At 36.7% G+C, this 18,200-nt stretch overlaps 1 protein-coding gene across 3 annotated transcripts in view; it reads left to right on the forward strand.

Moving 5' to 3' along the window:
* The window catches only part of LOC114528740 (probable ATP-dependent RNA helicase DDX43), a 192,429-nt gene that overhangs the window by 19,781 nt on the left and 154,448 nt on the right, over window positions 1–18,200 (forward strand). Inside the window, exon 1 of one of the 3 annotated variants that reach the window (XM_028550430.1) lies at window positions 7,787–7,841. The exons of the other annotated variants lie outside the window; for them this stretch is intronic. The gene's annotated coding sequence lies outside the window, so the exon portion shown is untranslated. Of the gene's footprint in view, window positions 1–7,786; window positions 7,842–18,200 lie in introns of those variants that run through there. 3 annotated transcript variants of the gene reach the window in all.

Raw genomic sequence — 18,200 nt, forward strand, 5'->3', positions numbered from 1 at the left:
AAATACCCATTATAAGTAACTCTATGTAACTTCCCAAAAATTTCAAAAATCGGAAAAAATTATCTTGGTAGCTAAAGAGTTAAAAGTGTATTTTCGTTGAAATTTTGCGAAACAGAGGCGGGATATAGTTTACTCGACAAACGTCATCGGAGAATTCGTCGGCAAATTTCTGATTGGCTGTGGCAAGTTTGGAAATCTACGAAGGTCAACTCAATGAAGAAAAAAGATCTTCGTTATTTTCCGAACTTGCCATATTATATATATATATATAGTGGATCTAGGAAAGGTTGTCCGAAAATATATACATATATACAAATAGTTGTGACATGTGACCACATATTTCCATCATGTGTCATATCTAATTACGCATGCAAACGCTGCGAACGCTACGTTAAATCCATAGCTGGCAAAGCGTAAACAATGTGACAACAGGTTATTAGTAAAATATACCTTCATTTATTTTATCTGAGAGCCCGTTTATCACCGAATGTCAGCGTTTTCTAATTGATCGGCGATTTCCCTAAGGTATAGCTTTGGATGTCTGATAATTATTTTACATATTGCCAGTTCCTCATGCTGGTAAAGTGTTGTGCTATACAAAGAGGCCTGCCAAACTTATGAGGCGACGTAACGTTACCAGTATTAGAGACCTTAAGCATGTAGAACGCGAACGCGACGACGACGGCTATCAATACAATGGGTCATTGAAAAGAAATTAGTATTTAAAGACCCATCGGGAAAACGTCGTTTTTTACGTCTTGCCTAGAACGGTTGCATTTCAGGCCCAGCGAGCCCTCCCTCGAATTAGGCTCTATAGAATTGTCCTTATAACATAAACAAAATGTTTTAACGCCTTATATCTCACTGAATTGGTACAAAATAATATAAAACAACAACTTAGCCATAGCTTTTATATAAAAGAGAATTTCAGCCGCGTCCTCGTCGTGTTGCCGTCCTGCATGCTTAAGGTCCCTATTAATGAACAGGTTGAAAACGCGATCTACTGTCCTTGGCGAAACAAACAAATCGACAGCAACTCTGGTTGAAGACCTGTTATAAAAAAATTCTGCCACACAACCCCCATCTTATATCGTCTGAATACGGTTTAGGCATTTTACAACAAAAATATCCCAACTAAACAATAACCTTGAAGCAATTTTGCAGCGTTTGCATGCGTAATTAGATATGACACGTGATGGAAATATGTGGTCACATGTCACAACTATTTGTATATATGTATATATTTTCGGACAACCTTTCCTAAATCCACTGACCACTATATATATATATATATATATAATATATATATATAATATTATATATATATATATAATATATATATATAATAAATAATGTATAATATATATATAATATATATATGTATATAATATAATATATATAGGAAACAATTGTAACTACCACGGCCAGAAGTAAAACTAAAAGATTTTATTAAAAAATACTAAGCTTAAATTTTCGGCCACATGCCGCAGCCTTCTTCAGAAATTAACTAACTAATACAAATAAGTCCAATATATAAGGAGAAGAACATGCATAATACATAATACAAATTATAGCCTATTGTTGAGAAAAGTCATGAGTGCTATTCAAACCACCCAAATTAGTCAGTAACATTCCTATCCAAAAGTTCTCACACTTTCTTAAATCCTCTTTGTTTTGATCAATCAACATAAACTTCAATTTCAAATGCTTATTGTCATGCTTATCAAAAAATGGTTAACTACACCGCATGTTCTACGACCATGTTTAATGTGGGACTTGTAATTAGCTAAACGGGGCTTGAAATTAATAGTAGAACCAATGCCCTGCAGATTACAAGCCACACACTCAGCTAGGTAAATAACATGCTCAGAGGTACACGTCAAAGTCTTACGAATACTAAACTTTCTCCCCGTCACGGCTGACACAAACTCACCACCAGGTTTTAAGAAATGTTGACAACAATCACATCTCCTGGCAGTGCATTTAATACAACCTTGACCAACAGGCCCAATAATACGATAAGGGTTAGACGGGGCTAACAGCTCTTTCAAATTAGCACCCCTGGTATATGCTACTTGGATAGAATCCTTGGGAAGAATAGCGCTAGCACGCTCATCTGTGTCAATGATATCACGGTGTTTAGCCAAAATGCTGGCGATGTTAGGTGCGTGAGGATTGTATTTGGTTACAAATACACATTTCCCACCTCTAGATTTGGGTTTTTTATTTCGCGCTTCATGTCGAGTCATCGAACCCACTTCCTCAAATACCTGGTTAACATGAGTACTATTATGACCACAATCTATCATATCTGATAGATTGTGGTCATAATAGTACTCATGTTAACCAGGTATTTGAGGAAGTGGGTTCGATGACTCGACATGAAGCGCGAAATAAAAAACCCAAATCTAGAGGTGGGAAATGTGTATTTGTAACCAAATACAATCCTCACGCACCTAACATCGCCAGCATTTTGGCTAAACACCGTGATATCATTGACACAGATGAGCGTGCTAGCGCTATTCTTCCCAAGGATTCTATCCAAGTAGCATATACCAGGGGTGCTAATTTGAAAGAGCTGTTAGCCCCGTCTAACCCTTATCGTATTATTGGGCCTGTTGGTCAAGGTTGTATTAAATGCACTGCCAGGAGATGTGATTGTTGTCAACATTTCTTAAAACCTGGTGGTGAGTTTGTGTCAGCCGTGACGGGGAGAAAGTTTAGTATTCGTAAGACTTTGACGTGTACCTCTGAGCATGTTATTTACCTAGCTGAGTGTGTGGCTTGTAATCTGCAGGGCATTGGTTCTACTATTAATTTCAAGCCCCGTTTAGCTAATTACAAGTCCCACATTAAACATGGTCGTAGAACATGCGGTGTAGTTAACCATTTTATTGATAAGCATGACAATAAGCATTTGAAATTGAAGTTTATGTTGATTGATCAAAACAAAGAGGATTTAAGAAAGTGTGAGAACTTTTGGATAGGAATGTTACTGACTAATTTGGGTGGTTTGAATAGCACTCATGACTTTTCTCAACAATAGGCTATAATTTGTATTATGTATTATGCATGTTCTTCTCCTTATATATTGGACTTATTTGTATTAGTTAGTTAATTTCTGAAGAAGGCTGCGGCATGTGGCCGAAAATTTAAGCTTAGTATATTTTTAATAAAATCTTTTAGTTTTACTTCTGGCCGTGGTAGTTACAATTGTTTCCTATATGTCTTTGCTACCGAGCAGTGTGGGAATACTTGTTGGTTATATATATATATATATATATATATATATATAATTATATATATATATATAATATACTTCTCTATATATCCAGATATCTTTCCACTTGGTTTTATCACGCTGGCTATAGTTAGAGTGGTTTGTGTATCTTTGCAGGACAAAGACCTCACTGATTGCTCTGAAATCTCGTACAACGTCACATGACTTTGGCTGATGACGAAATAGAATTGAAAATTAAACGAGACTTACCTGGAAATTAAAGTTTGATTTGGTCTGGAGTGTGAGACTTGTACACCCCCCCTGTTCTCTCCCATTCCCTTACTTGCAGTCCACTCTCACACTCACCACGTCCGTGCGTTCTTTGTCTGGTAAAGCTCTAAACACTGATTGGCGCATGCGCTGCACTCTCTCTCGTACAACTCTCACACTCCAGGCTGATGACTAATAAAATCCAAATCAAATTTCAACTTCCAGGTAAGTCTCGTTTAATTTTCAATTTTATCTCATGTGAGATGAGATTTAAATTCAATGCCAATGATTCTCGATATGAATCAAATAAACAATGATTTTTGTTCGAATAACAAAGATATGTGCGGCATCTCTTTCAAGTGAACTTTCCTGAAAAACACGACTGTTTGGAAATTCAGCAGCAAGTAGTCATAAGTGACGGGTTCATAGTTTATTAAGCGTGTCATTTCAAGACAATAATTACAACACCTCTCTGAAGCATTTTTTACAAGTCCAATTACCATCCGATTTGTGGCGATTTCGTCTTAGATTGATGTGAACGAGCGAATAGTTATGATGCAATGATTTATAGGTGTTCTTATCTGAACAACCATAACTAAATCTACTCGTTTACATCTATGAAAACAAGAAGATGGCAGCAACAATTGCAAATGTAAACATGTCTTAATACATGCACCTCTTCAATACAGACATCTCTCTGATATGAACATATTTTCAACTGCACGATTCGTCAAGTCAGGAATGGTTAAGATTCATCCTCTGCTAATGATGTGAATTATTGCAAGTGCGAGTGAAGAGATAAACAATTGTGATATCAACAGCTCGTGTAACTCAGGTATATTAACTGCATTCGTTTATTCATTCATTTGTTCATTTGAGCCGAGCTCAAACTCTTGGCTGAGTTAACCACCTCAAGAGACAGTCGAAACTCTCTGCAGAGAAAAACTTCACAAACTACACACACTTAAATTTTGTTAGATTACATCTGATGCCTGTCTGTCGACATGCTGGATTTTGATTTTGAAGAGCGAATGATGTATTGTAATTATTTTATCCACGTTCTGGTATAACACGAGTTTACTCGCAAGATTTTGATAAGCAATTATTCTGGTGAGAGTTAACTCAACTGATGATGTACAACTCTTTCATTCCTTGCAGATAACTGTGATTTTACGCGTGGTAAATATTGTCATTGGGTCCGCGATAAAAACAGTGCTGCTGTTGACAAACAAAGAGAAGATTGAGACAATCCAGGAAGACTGGACCCAGTGTCCCAGTCGAGACCACACTACAGACTCAGGTATGAAATAAGAGTGATCTCATGACCACCATCATTATTATGAATAGTCATTACCTCATTACTCTACATCGCATCCATCATTGTCCTTGATTGTCAATTATTATCCATCGATGCACAAGATCATCATCTTCAATTATACGTAACGATCCATCGTTATCCATGAAAATGTACCAGATCTGGTCACACTGACTTCAATATTTACAGGTACCACAGTTTCCTCCCTCAACGACGACCAACGCAAATCCGTAACACTGGAACCAATCAAGACCACACAACTGGCACTGGTAAGAAATAGGAGTGATTCATCATCACCATTTCTCATCATCACCACCGTGCAATAACACGGGGTATCCTTACCCCATCTATCTATATCGTTGTCCATCATTGTCCATCGGCATCCACAATCATCTATTCTTGTCCACCAAGCACATAATCATCGTCGTTTACCTTAATTATACAGTATATGATATAAATAATTCATTTTTTCCCAAGAAGCAAACGTCTTGCAATTGCGTGGTAATAAGCTTTGACAAATCTTATTGTTATGCGAGTTGCAGGCGGACGGGAAGGAGTCGGGCAGGTGCGGGTTATCAGCTTGTTGCGGAAACTTTCCTGTTACACTTCAACTGTGCTTTGGTTACCGTGAATGAAACCTATTTCTATCAGTCTTTCTCATTAAATCTAAATTAAATTTAAACTACTAGATCATATTCTGGCATTATTCATTCACGGACATGCGCAATAAGCTTTCCTAGCACATTTATTTATGCTTTTCCTTTCTTGATTTATCGCCCAGGTTTGATTTTAGAAATAATTGCAGCGATTTCTATCTTATTTCTTCAATCTTTAGTTCTGTGTGACAGTTCAGCGATAAATAAAGACTATCGTACAGCGTTAAGACGCATATAACCAATCATACTTTCTACCCTCCCATGTGCATTTTAAGAGTTTAAGTTAGCCTACGTGAGGTTAAACAAAGAAATTTCAGAGAGAAAAAACGCGTACTGGCGAGAGAAGCGATTTCGGTTTGTTAGTCGGAATTTCTTGCAAGATTTTTTCACAAATACTGTTGTTGGTTTTCATGACTAATTTATGAATTCGGTAATGTAAGGTCAAGTATCTATATATTGTTAACTTTTATATGCCTAATTTATATACTTTCTTAAATACCTATAGTCCTAACTTAGTTCTGTTGAAACTGTGTTTTGTTCAACTACGAAGACGCAATGATTTCATCTCGCTCGTGTCTATAACTTTTCCTATAAAACTTGGCTCGTGCAGTGACATAAGACTAAAGTGAAATACAGCTGGGATATTTATATACGAGATCGCTCCCAGATATATTGTAGACGGGTAATTCTATACTGTAAACTTGAACAACCTTCATATCTCGCCTGTTTCTCATGTGATGAAGCTATAAGCTATACACACATACATACCTAAACAATTTATTTACTGACGCATTTCTCATCATCATTAAATTGATGTTCTTCCTGAGAAGCGTCACAGAGATAAAAACATATTTACAAAAAAAATAAAACTTTAAATGGTAGGTTTCTTAGAAGGTCTTTGATAATAATTATTGATCAAACTAGGCTTCAAGATGCCTTTTAAAAGCACTTAAAGTAGTTGATAGCTTTGCATCTGTAGAGAGCGAATTCAATGTTACAGCCCCACTATACTTAAAGGTTTTTTTGAGATATTCGCTCTTAGGTTTAGGGATAATCAAATCAGTTTCCCTATTTCGTAATTCATTGTTATTTTGAATATCATTCATTCTATAATAAAGGACGCCTTTAGGTTGGGAGCAGTGCGGTTATTTAATACTTTAAACATTAAAATCGACTTAGTTTTGTTATGTCTTTTTTCAATATTTTTTCAAAACAGAGCCTGGAGGATATCTCGCCTGTTTCTCATGTGATGAAGTTCCCGGAAGAACGTAAATAAAAACATTGTTAGGAATCATATGATTAAATGTGTTTGAGCATATTCACCAGTGTTTAGTCAAAATTTAGCCTTAATTTTTTGCTTCAGTAAAAAAACTCGGTATGTCTTCAATTGTGACAAGTATTCTCAGTTCAACAGTTGGTTTATTATGGAATAAGGTCAGAGACTCGGCGGCAAACAGACTCAAAGACGGCGATGTAACCGATGCAGAAATTCGTAGGATTGTCGTACGCGAGCTAAATGATATCAAGTCCAAAATCGATGGCCTTTCCCGATCAACTTTACTCGCCAGTTACGATTTCCTAGAAGAAGGAGTTGAATTACTCAGTGTTTCTCTTGATAAATCAAATCCCGAGCAGAAAGCGAGCGAAACTCAGGACGAACCAGGTGAACCTTCGAGCGATATTCAGTCTGGTATCTTAAACCAAGCAATAGAGCTTCCTCGCGCCATGGAAAAGCTTAAAATCAACTCGGACAAAGAGTATGAAACTGCGAGAAAAAGATTCGAGAAAGCGCGCGAGACAGCAACCACTGCTTTCAGGAATGAGACATTTAGTATCGAAGATCGAATTTTTGCTGCGAAGCTACGAATAGTTTCAGAAATACTGGAACATCTCGATAGTCCTGAGACCGCAATCACTGGGTGTTTGTCGTTTTTAAAGAAGCTGCATAGCTTACCAGCCATTCAAGAGATATTCTCGGTGTATTTGAACGGTGGAGTCAAATCGTTGTTGAATAAATTTCAACGAGTGGAGAACGTTAAGTCGGTTATGTTAATCAACTATGTGTCGTTTCAATATGTTTGGAAATTCAGCAGCAAGTGTCCATTGGAAGTGTCCGCCTGCATACCAACGATTGAACTTCCTGATCGTAGTTTTCACCCAATAAGAAATTGGCACGAAATTTCAACAAGAAAGTCTATGGGAGAGGAATTGCCTCGTCCCCCAAACGAACAGTTCCTCAATGAAGAAATAAAGCCCGACTTCTCTGCTGTGAACAGTCAGAGGCATGTTCTTACTGTCCCTGGTACTGGGTCTGGTGGCCACATCATGATTATCCATGAGACAGGAAAAATCAAACGGGTTAAAATACCTGAATTTGCAGGTAATATTTTAGCGTCGTTTGCTGTTGATATGAATAACAATGTTTACGTTGTGAGAAAACGTTCTCGTGAAGTAGTCATGTTGACGATATTGGACGAGAATTACAATGTAAAAGCAAATCATACATTGGATTTTCTCGAGGACAAAAGTGTGTTCTCTTCAGTTAGTATCGGGTTATGCAAAGACGATGATATTATCATCATCCAACGCAAAGGCCCTCGTGTGTATGTTTGTAACAAGAAGCTTCAATTGAAATACAAGTTTAAACATGACTCGAGGTGGGCATTTTCATTGAGTATTTCCCAGCAGAACGAAATCATGATAGCAACAGATGATCGTACGGTAGTTCAAATATACACCAAGGAAGGAAATCTGAAGACAACCATAAAAGTCCCAAAAGATCATAAGGTATTCAGCGTGGCATTTCACTGCGAAATTTGTAAAATATTGGTTTTAACCAGAGTTGATGAGAAAGATTCCTATTTCATTCTGCGCTACCCTGAAACAGGTGGGGAGTTGGAGACTCTTACCTTCTTTTGTAAAGTTGGCGATGGGTTTCATCCGTATCTTGTATCCCATCCCAAGGGTCCTGTTGTTGTTGTAAGAGAGAGAAGCATCACTTACCTTTAATGAGATTTAGTATGAACAAATATTTTCTGCATAAAACACAGTAAATACTTGTCTGAAATAGTGCAACTTTGAGTTAACTAAAGCAAACAATAGATGCAGCATGGTTTATATAATTTGTGAGACTTTGCTGAATTACGTCCCATTAAAGTGTTCCTGTTTCTGTTGTAAGAGAGACAAGTGTAACTTATATTTAAAAAAGGAAAAAAATTAAAAAAAATTTTGTTTGATGTTATTGAATGTCCAGTGTTTCAAGTTTATTCTCTTTGTAACATATACGTATATTTATATATTTATTCCCTAAACTCAGTCCAACAAATTACAACCTTTTCACTTCACGTCTCTGTCCTTCATGCCCACTTATCAATCACAACCCTTCTAACAACTTATTAAATATTAACCCTATCATTAATAAAATCAACCTTATTACATAATGTAACATCCAGCCAAGATTATTGGTTACCTAGTCTCCTCCTTACCTGGGGTTCAGTATGGGGCTCTTCATTATAGGACCTTGAAATGGATAATAAAGATGCTCCTAAAAGAGTTAAGGGTAATTTTGATTCCTCTATGACTGTCTCTGAGGACTTCTGAAACATTTGGTTTGTCATATCTGCGGCAACAACTACAACAACGTGACTACTCGTTAAGACCATAAACATAATTGAATCCTCTTGGAGAGACAGAACTAAATCTCAATACCAAGTGCATCTGTAGAAATAGTTAAAATTTTGTATGAAGAGGCACTGTGATATCATTTCCCCTCCCTTACCACGGACGTTAGATTTTCTGTCATCGCTGTTTGATTCGGATTTGTCCAATCGCTCAATCAACTCGGCGAGTTTTGCTTTATCTTCTATTTTGCAGTTAAGTGATAGTGAAGTCACTTTCGGACAGCTACCTATTGTTTAGCACTTTATGAAAGGTGTATTCGAACTGCGCCCGGCTCTAGCGCGTTACCAGACAACATGGGATGTTAGCAAGGTCTTATAGTTTTTTCGAAAGCAGCCTATACCTTCCGCGCTGGCTTTGAAGGAGCTTACTGTTAAAGTTTCCTTCTTATTGACCTTACTCAGTGGACAACGCTGTCAAACTATTCATCTTCTCACTGTCGATAACATGATTCTCGTTGCGGACAAGTGCACTTTCCACGTCATGGAGAAAGTCAAACAGACACGTGTCGGAACTCATGTCAAACCCCTCGAGTTTTTTAAATATCCATTTGAGCCTCAGCTTTTCGTCGTTACTCATCTCTTAGAGTATATCAAGAGAACTGATGAAAATAGCCATGATAGAAAGCAATTGCTACTGAGTTATGTGAAACCGTATGGACCTGTTTCCAAAGATACTATATCTCGATGGATAAAGTCTGTTTTGGTAGCTGTAGGTTTAGATGTTAGCAAATTTAAAGGTCATAGTGTTCGAGCAGCAACTACATCCTTTTTAGCGTCCAATAACTGTAACATTAAGGATATTATGTTATCCGCAGAACGGTCGAATGAACAGATATTTCAACGGTTTTATAATAAACGGAGCGAGGAGGAATTTAATTTTGGCGCTTCGGTGTTAGAGTGCTATACAAACGTTGATTGTTCCTAGGATATATAATATACTATATATATAATATACTTCTCTATATATCGAGATGTCTTTCCACTGGGTTTTATCACGCTGGCTATAGTTAGAGCGGTTTGTGTATCTTTGCAGGACAAAGCCCTCACTGATTGCTCTGAAATCTCGTACAACGTCACATGACTTTGGTTGATGACGAAATAGAATTGAAAATTAAACGAGACTTACCTGGAAGTTAAAGTTTGATTTGGCCTGGAGTGTGAGAGTTGTACGCCTCCCCTGTTCTCTCGCATTCCCTTACTTGCAGTCCACTCTCACACTCATCACGTCCGTGCGGTCTTTGTCTGGTAAAGATCTAAAGACTGATTGGCGCATGCGCTGCACTCTCTCTCGTACAACTCTCCACTCCCGGCTGATGACTCATGAAATCCAAATCAAATTACACTCACTTTTGTGGACATAACAAACGCCCCCATATTTGAATGAATCTACTCTCAGACAAGTAAACAATAAGCGTTGAATTCAATCTCGAAATAACTTTAATCGATCATTTTTTACTAAATATGTGATTGATTGCTTCAACTCATAATCATAGAAAAGTTTGATTTTCACTCTTCAGGTGTGACCGTCAAGCCTTGTGTCAGCAACAGTCTGCACCTGATTTACTTTGCTTTAAAATTTGATTGATAGTTCTATTAAAATGAGCAATATTTCCAACCGTGGGAACTAGGCTGGAGACTTCTCAAAGAAAGAAGATGACACAAATCATCAGGATCCCCGCCACGTCCTTTATACGATAAAAACACTTTGAATTTTTGCAAGTATTAGCAAAGATACGTAGATCTCGTTCAAATACACTTTTCTCTGATCCCAGTTCGATATCATGGAAAAGAATATTGTGTTAAGATGATTGTAAGAAACTCTGTGAATGAAGTGACAGGAATATTTGTACAAAAAGCCCGCACTAACATATTGTAGGTGAAGAAACTTAGCGGGATTCCCGCCTGGAAATTTCCATATGGTAAAATTACAGGATGAACATTCATCAAGATTGTGAGGAAGTGAACGCAAGAATGAATCTGCTTTCACACATTGTCTTGTGTTTTGTCAAAGTTTAGCATCGCTTGGAGTTAAAAAATCGGTATGTCTTCAATTGTGACAAGTATTCTCAGTTCAACAGTTGGTTTATTATGGAATAAGGTCAGAGACTCGATGGCAGAAAAACTCAAAGATGGCGATGTAACCGATGTAGAAATTCGTAAGATTGTCGTACGAGAGTTAAATGATATCAAGTCTAAAATCGATGGCCTTTCCAGATCAACTTTACTCGCCAGTTACGATTTCCTTCAAGAAGGAGTAGAGTTACTCAGTGTTTCTCTTGATAAATCAAATCCCGAGCAGAACGCGAGCGAAACTCAGGACGAACCAGGTGAACCTTCGAGCGTTATTCACTCTGGTATCTTAAACCAAGCAATAGAGCTTCCTCGCGCCATGGAAAATCTTAAAATCAACTCGGACAGAGCGTTTGAAACTGCGAGGGAAAGATTCAAGAAAGCGCGCGAGACAGCAACCACTGCTTTCAGGAATGAGGCATTTAGTATCGAAGATCGAATTTTTGCTGCGAAGCTACGAATAGTTTCAGAAATACTGGAACATCTCGATAGTCCTGAGACCGCAATCACTGGGTGTCTGTTATTTTTGGAGAAGCTGCATAGCTTACCAGCCATTCAAGAGATATTCTCGGTGTATTTGAATGGTGGAGTCAAATCGTTGTTGAATAAAACTCAACGAGTGGAGAACGTCAAGTCGGTTATGTTAATCAACGATGTGTTGTTTCAATATGTTTGGAAATTCAGCAGGAAGTATTCGTTTGAGGTGCTTGCCTGCATCCCAACGATTGAACTTTCTAATCGTAGTTTTCACCCAATAAGAAATTGGCCCGAAATTTCAACAACAAAGTCTATTGGAGAGGAATTGCCTCATCCTCCAAACGAACAGTTCCTTGATGGAAGAATAAGACCCTACTTCTCTGCTGTGAACAGTCAGGGGGATGTTCTTACTTTCCCTGGTACTGGGTCTCGTGACCACATAATGATTATCCATGAGACAGGAAAAATCAAACGGGTTGAAATACCTGAATTTGCAGGTGATATTTTAAAGGCGCTTGCTGTTGATATGAATAACAATGTTTACGTGGTGAGAGGACTTTCAGGTGAAGTATTAATGTTGACGATATTGGACGAGAATTACAATGTAAAAACAAATCATACATTGGATTTTCTCAATAGCAGAAGTCCCAATAATATTAACATGGCTATATGCAAAGACGATGATATTATCATAATCCAACGCGAAGACCCTCATGTGTATGTTTGTGACAAGACGGGTCAATTGAAATACAAGTTTAAACGCGACGCGAGTGAGGCATTTTCATTGAGTATTTCCCAGCAGAATGAAATCATGATACGAACAGACGATGAAAGGGCGGTTCAAATGTACACCAAGGAAGGAAATCTGAAGACAACAATAAAAGTCCCAGAAGATCATAAGGTATGCAGCGTGGCATTTCACTACGAAATTTGTAAAATATTGGTTTTAACCTGGGTTAGAAAAAAGTATTCCTATTTCATTCTGTGCTACCCTGAAGCAGGCGGGGAGCTGGAGACTCTTACCTTTTTTCGTAAATTTGGCAATGAGTTGGCTTCCAAACTGGTATCCCATCCCAAGGGTCCTGTTGTTGTTGTAAGAGACAGAAGCATTATTTACCTTTAATGAGATTTTGTATGAACAAACATTTCCTGCATAAAACACAGTAAATACTGGTCTGAAATAGTGCAACTTTGAGTTAACTAAAGAAAACAATAGATGCAGCATGGTTTATATAATTTGTGAGACTTTGCTGAATTACGTCCCATTAAAGTTTTCCTGTTTCTGTTGTAAGAGAGACAAATGTAACTTATATTTAAATAATTTAAATAATGTTTTTTGGCATTTCCCAATGTGGACAATAAGCTTTTAATGACATTTAAGTGAATTCTATTTCATATGATTTAAAAAAATGATTTACTCTTGTAATAAATGATCAGGTTCTTAACATAATAAAGATAATCATGTTTCTCTCTTAGATAGATATTCAGGGAATTCAGGCTACAAACAAGTTTGTAAATACAGTTTCATCTCTCTAATACAAACATCTCTCTAATACAGAGATCTCTCTAATACAGACATCTCTCTAATACAGACATCTCTAATACAAACATCTCTCTAATACAAACATCTCTCTAATACAGACATCTCTCTAATACAGACATCTCTCTAATACAGACATCTCTCTAATACAGACATCTCTCTAATACAGACATCTCTCTAATACAGACATCTCTCTAATACAAACATCTCTCTAATACAGACATCTCTCTAATACAAACATCTCTCTAATACAGACATCTCTCTAATACAGACATCTCTCTAATACAGACATCTCTCTAATACAGACATCTCTCTAATACAGACATCTCTCTAATACAAACATCTCTCTAATACAAACATCTCTCTAATACAAACATCTCTCTAATACAGACATCTCTCTAATACAGACATCTCTCTAATACAGACATCTCTCTAATACAAACATCTCTCTAATACAAACATCTCTCTAATACAAACATCTCTCTAATACAGAGATCTCTCTAATACAGACATCTCTCTAATACAAACATCTCTCTAATACAGAGATCTCTCTAATACAAACATCTCTCTAATACAGACATCTCTCTAATACAGACATCTCTCTAATACAGACATCTCTCTAATACAGACATCTCTCTAATACAAACATCTCTCTAATACAAACATCTCTCTAATACAAACATCTCTCTAATACAGACATCTCTCTAATACAGACATCTCTCTAATACAGACATCTCTCTAATACAAACATCTCTCTAATACAAACATCTCTCTAATACAAACATCTCTCTAATACAAACATCTCTCTAATACAGAGATCTCTCTAATACAGACATCTCTCTAATACAAACATCTCTCTAATACAGAGATCTCTCTAATACAAACATCTCTCTAATACAGACATCTCTCTAATACAGACATCTCTCTAATACAGACATCTCTCTAATACAGACATCTCTCTAATACAAACATCTCTCTAATACAAACATCTCTCTAATACAAACATCTCTCTAATACAGACATCTCTCTAATACAGACATCTCTCTAATACAGACATCTCTCTAATACAAACATCTCTCTAATACAAACATCTCTCTAATACAAACATCTCTCTAATACAGAGGTCTCTCTAATACAGACATCTCTCTAATACAAACATCTCTCTAATACAAACATCTCTCTAATACAAACATCTCTCTAATACAGAGATCTCTCTAATACAGACATCTCTCTAATACAGACATCTCTCTAATACAGACATCTCTCTAATACAGACATCTCTCTAATACAGACATCTCTCTAATACAGACATCTCTCTAATACAGACATCTCTCTAATACAGACATCTCTCTAATACAGACATCTCTCTAATACAGACCTCTCTCTAATACAGACCTCTCTCTAATACAGACATCTCTCTAATACAGACATCTCTCTAATACAGACATCTCTCTAATACAGACATCTCTTGGATACAGACGTCTCTGTAATACAGACATCTCTTTAATACAGACACCTCTCTAATACAGACATCTCTTGGATACAGAGGTTTCTCTAACACAAACATTTCTCTAATACGTACATCTCTCTAATACAAACATCTCTTTAATACAGACATCTCTCTAATACAGACATCTCTCTAATACAGACATCTCTTTAATACAGACTTCTCTCTGATACCAACATTTCTCTCTAATACAAACATGTCTCTAATGCAGGCACCTCTCTAATACAAACATCTCTCTAATACAGACATCTCTCTAATACAAACATCTCTCTAATACAGACATCTCTCTAATACAGACATCTCTCTAATACAGACATCTCTCAAATACAGACATCTCTCTAATACAGACACCTCTCTAATACAGACACCTCTAATACAAACATCTCTCTAATACAGACATCTCTCTAATACAGACATCTCTAAATGTCTATCTTTTTAATTAATAGAGATTTTTTGCATTTTTACAGAAACAAGTCTGAAAGCAAGTGAAACCTTTTTGGTTCCCAGAATTGATTGGGCTGAGCTACGCGCGAACAGGGTGGCAAATCAAGCGAAGAAATGGGAAGGTATTGTAGCTGCTTGCTGTATAGAAGTACAACAGATTGTAAGCCACATATTCTTTAGATATAGCTTCTTGCCTATACCTTTTCATTGACTTTTAAAGTTTTTATTTAGGTTTACCTGTCATCAAAAAAGTATTTTATAAAGAGAGTGAATCAGTCAGGAGAAGGTCCAAAGAGGAAGTTGAAATCTTTAGGTAAATATACAATTATTTATGGACTAGGGTTCCCAGAGTTTGGGGGAAGGACAATTGCTCTTTGGCTTCCGCTTTGCCGGCCCACAAAATGCTACAGGAATAGTGTTACATTACTGTTTGAAATCCATTATCCTCCTTCCAAATGAAAAGAAAATGAGTTTGGGGGTTTTATAAATAGCGTAATGCAGTATATTATAATGCAGTATATTGTATTCCCATAAACAAGGAAAATCAAACCTGCTCTCCCTAAATTTAAAAAAATTCTTGGGGGAGTATCTCCTTAAACCCCCTTACCAGCCCCCAAGTCGCATGAACTACCATTTTTTGTGACTTTGTGTTGTGGAATTGGGACCCCTAAAGAGAATTTTTCCCAAGGGTCCACAATTTTTGTGCAACCATAGTAATCTAGAAGTTTGTGAGTCCAGTTTTAAACATTGCAGTCAGTGACGCACGCTCGCATCTTTAGTCATTGAACGCAAACAAACAGTTGTATATAGAGTTCACTGTCTTTAGTGTGTCACTGACCGCAATGTGTGAAACTGGACAAACATACTTTGAGACCGCCATTTTGCTTTTATGGACAAGTTTTCAGGTTTTTAACGCTGTGCTTGGAAACGTGTTTTATACGAAAGAAAGCAACAATATCTCTGTACAAAATGTCGGTGATGACGTTCAGAACCGAGACATTCCGAAGCCAGTTACGACATTTGACGAGGCCTTTAAAAATTATCGTGAGTAAACATGTTAGTAAAAACAGTATTTAATATTTTCCTAGTTTCCTAGTTACGACCCTGCTTCACGGTGCAATTGTTTATGCAACTTGCAATACAATCCTACTTTTGAGAGATGTGAATTTGCAACTACGAAACTTACCCTCATTAATTTACATCTCTTAGAAGTTTTTCAAAAGTTACTTAACCCAATAACGCACGTTTTGTTCATGTTTTCAGCCGTTATACTCAATGAATTAAAACGTGTTGGATTTGTTAAACCAACTCCGATTCAGGTTTGTAGCGGGATTCAGATTAACGGGATAACCATAGGTAACCCAAATTTGCCTGATAATTTGAACGTGAGAAATGTTTCACGAATTTTGTTAACTTAAAGTGTAATAATATAATAACATTAATATTTTAATATTATTACACTATTTTGACAAAATATTATTATACTATTTTAATAAAATTGCCCAAAAATTTTGCCAACAAAGCCATGAAAAGCAATAACACAGGGTATCCTTACCCCATCTATCTATATCGTTGTCCATCATTGTCCATCGTCATCCACAATTGTCTATTGTTATCCACCAAGCACATAATCATCGTCGTTTACCTTAATTATGCAGTATACGATATAAATAATTCATTTTTCCCAAGAAGCAAACGTCTTGCAATTGCGTGGTAATAAGCTTTGACAAATCTTATTGTTATACGAGTTGCAGGCGGAAGGGAAGGAGTCGGGCAGGTGCGGGTTATCACCTTGTTGCGCAAACTTTCCTGTTAAACTTCAATTGTGCTTTAGTTACCGTGAGTGAAACCTATTTCTATCAGTCTTTCTCATTAAATCTAAATTACATTTAAACTACTAGATCATATTCTGCTATTATTCATTCACGGACATGCGTAACAAGCTCTCCTAACACATTTATTTATGCTTTTCTTTTCTTGATTTATCGCCCAGGTTTGATTTTAGAAATAATTGCAGTGATTTCTATCGTATTTCTTTAATCTTTAGTTTTGTCTGATAGTTCAGCGATAAATAAAGACTATCGTACAGCCTTAAGGCGCATATAACCGATCATACTTTCTCCCCTCCCAAGTGCATTTTAAGAGTTTAAGTTAGCCTACGTGAGGTTAAACAAAGAAATTTTAGAGAGAAAAAACGCGTACTGGCGAGAGAAGCAATTTCGGTTTGTTAGTCCGAATTTCTTGCAACATTTTTTCACAAATACTGTTGTTTGTGTAATGACTAATTTATGAATTCGGTAATGTAAGGTCAAGTATTTATATATTGTTTACTTTTATATGCCTAATTTATGTACTTTTGTAAATACCTATAGCCCTAATGTTTCGTCGGAACCAAGACGACCGGTTAGCAAGTAATCTCAGACATTAAACCAAAGAAGTCTCGCAAATCGCATTATAAATTATATAATAACAATTCGATCTAAATAGAGCAAATTAATACAAAGAAATATTAAAGTAAACATGCATATAAGCCTATAAATGTTCGCACGTGTGGCGTATAAATTACCCATACAATGCATAAATTCTGCGTAAACAAACTAGAATATAAAGTCAATGTCTTACTTCTGTGGCGAGATCCTTTAGCTGTCTATTTCATCGTTTATCGTTCAGGTTAGCCCGTCTTTCTTTCATTTACTTATTTAACAAAACATGCGTTATATTTACACCTTTTCCGTCTCGCTGTGCGTCTATATGCTAATGCTATGATTGCTATTTGATACCTAATATTGTCATCATAGTTTCAAAGTTCAATTATAATGAGTTCCATTCGTGTCTACGCACGTGTATATAAACTGTCAATCCACTCTCCCCCCCGATGAGGACTCTTCCTCATCACTTAATGTTACTAATTGTGAGTTACTTATCTTCATATCCTTCTGCAGGGTACAGTACTGCGACTTTTGTAATAGGTCTTTCGTAGTGCGATGTGGATGTCTTCACCTTAACGTTACGAATTCGTCC

This window comes from Dendronephthya gigantea, unplaced genomic scaffold (genome assembly GCF_004324835.1).
Source record: "Dendronephthya gigantea isolate DGI-Jeju-01 unplaced genomic scaffold, DenGig_1.0 000051F, whole genome shotgun sequence".
NCBI lineage: Eukaryota > Metazoa > Cnidaria > Anthozoa > Malacalcyonacea > Nephtheidae > Dendronephthya > Dendronephthya gigantea.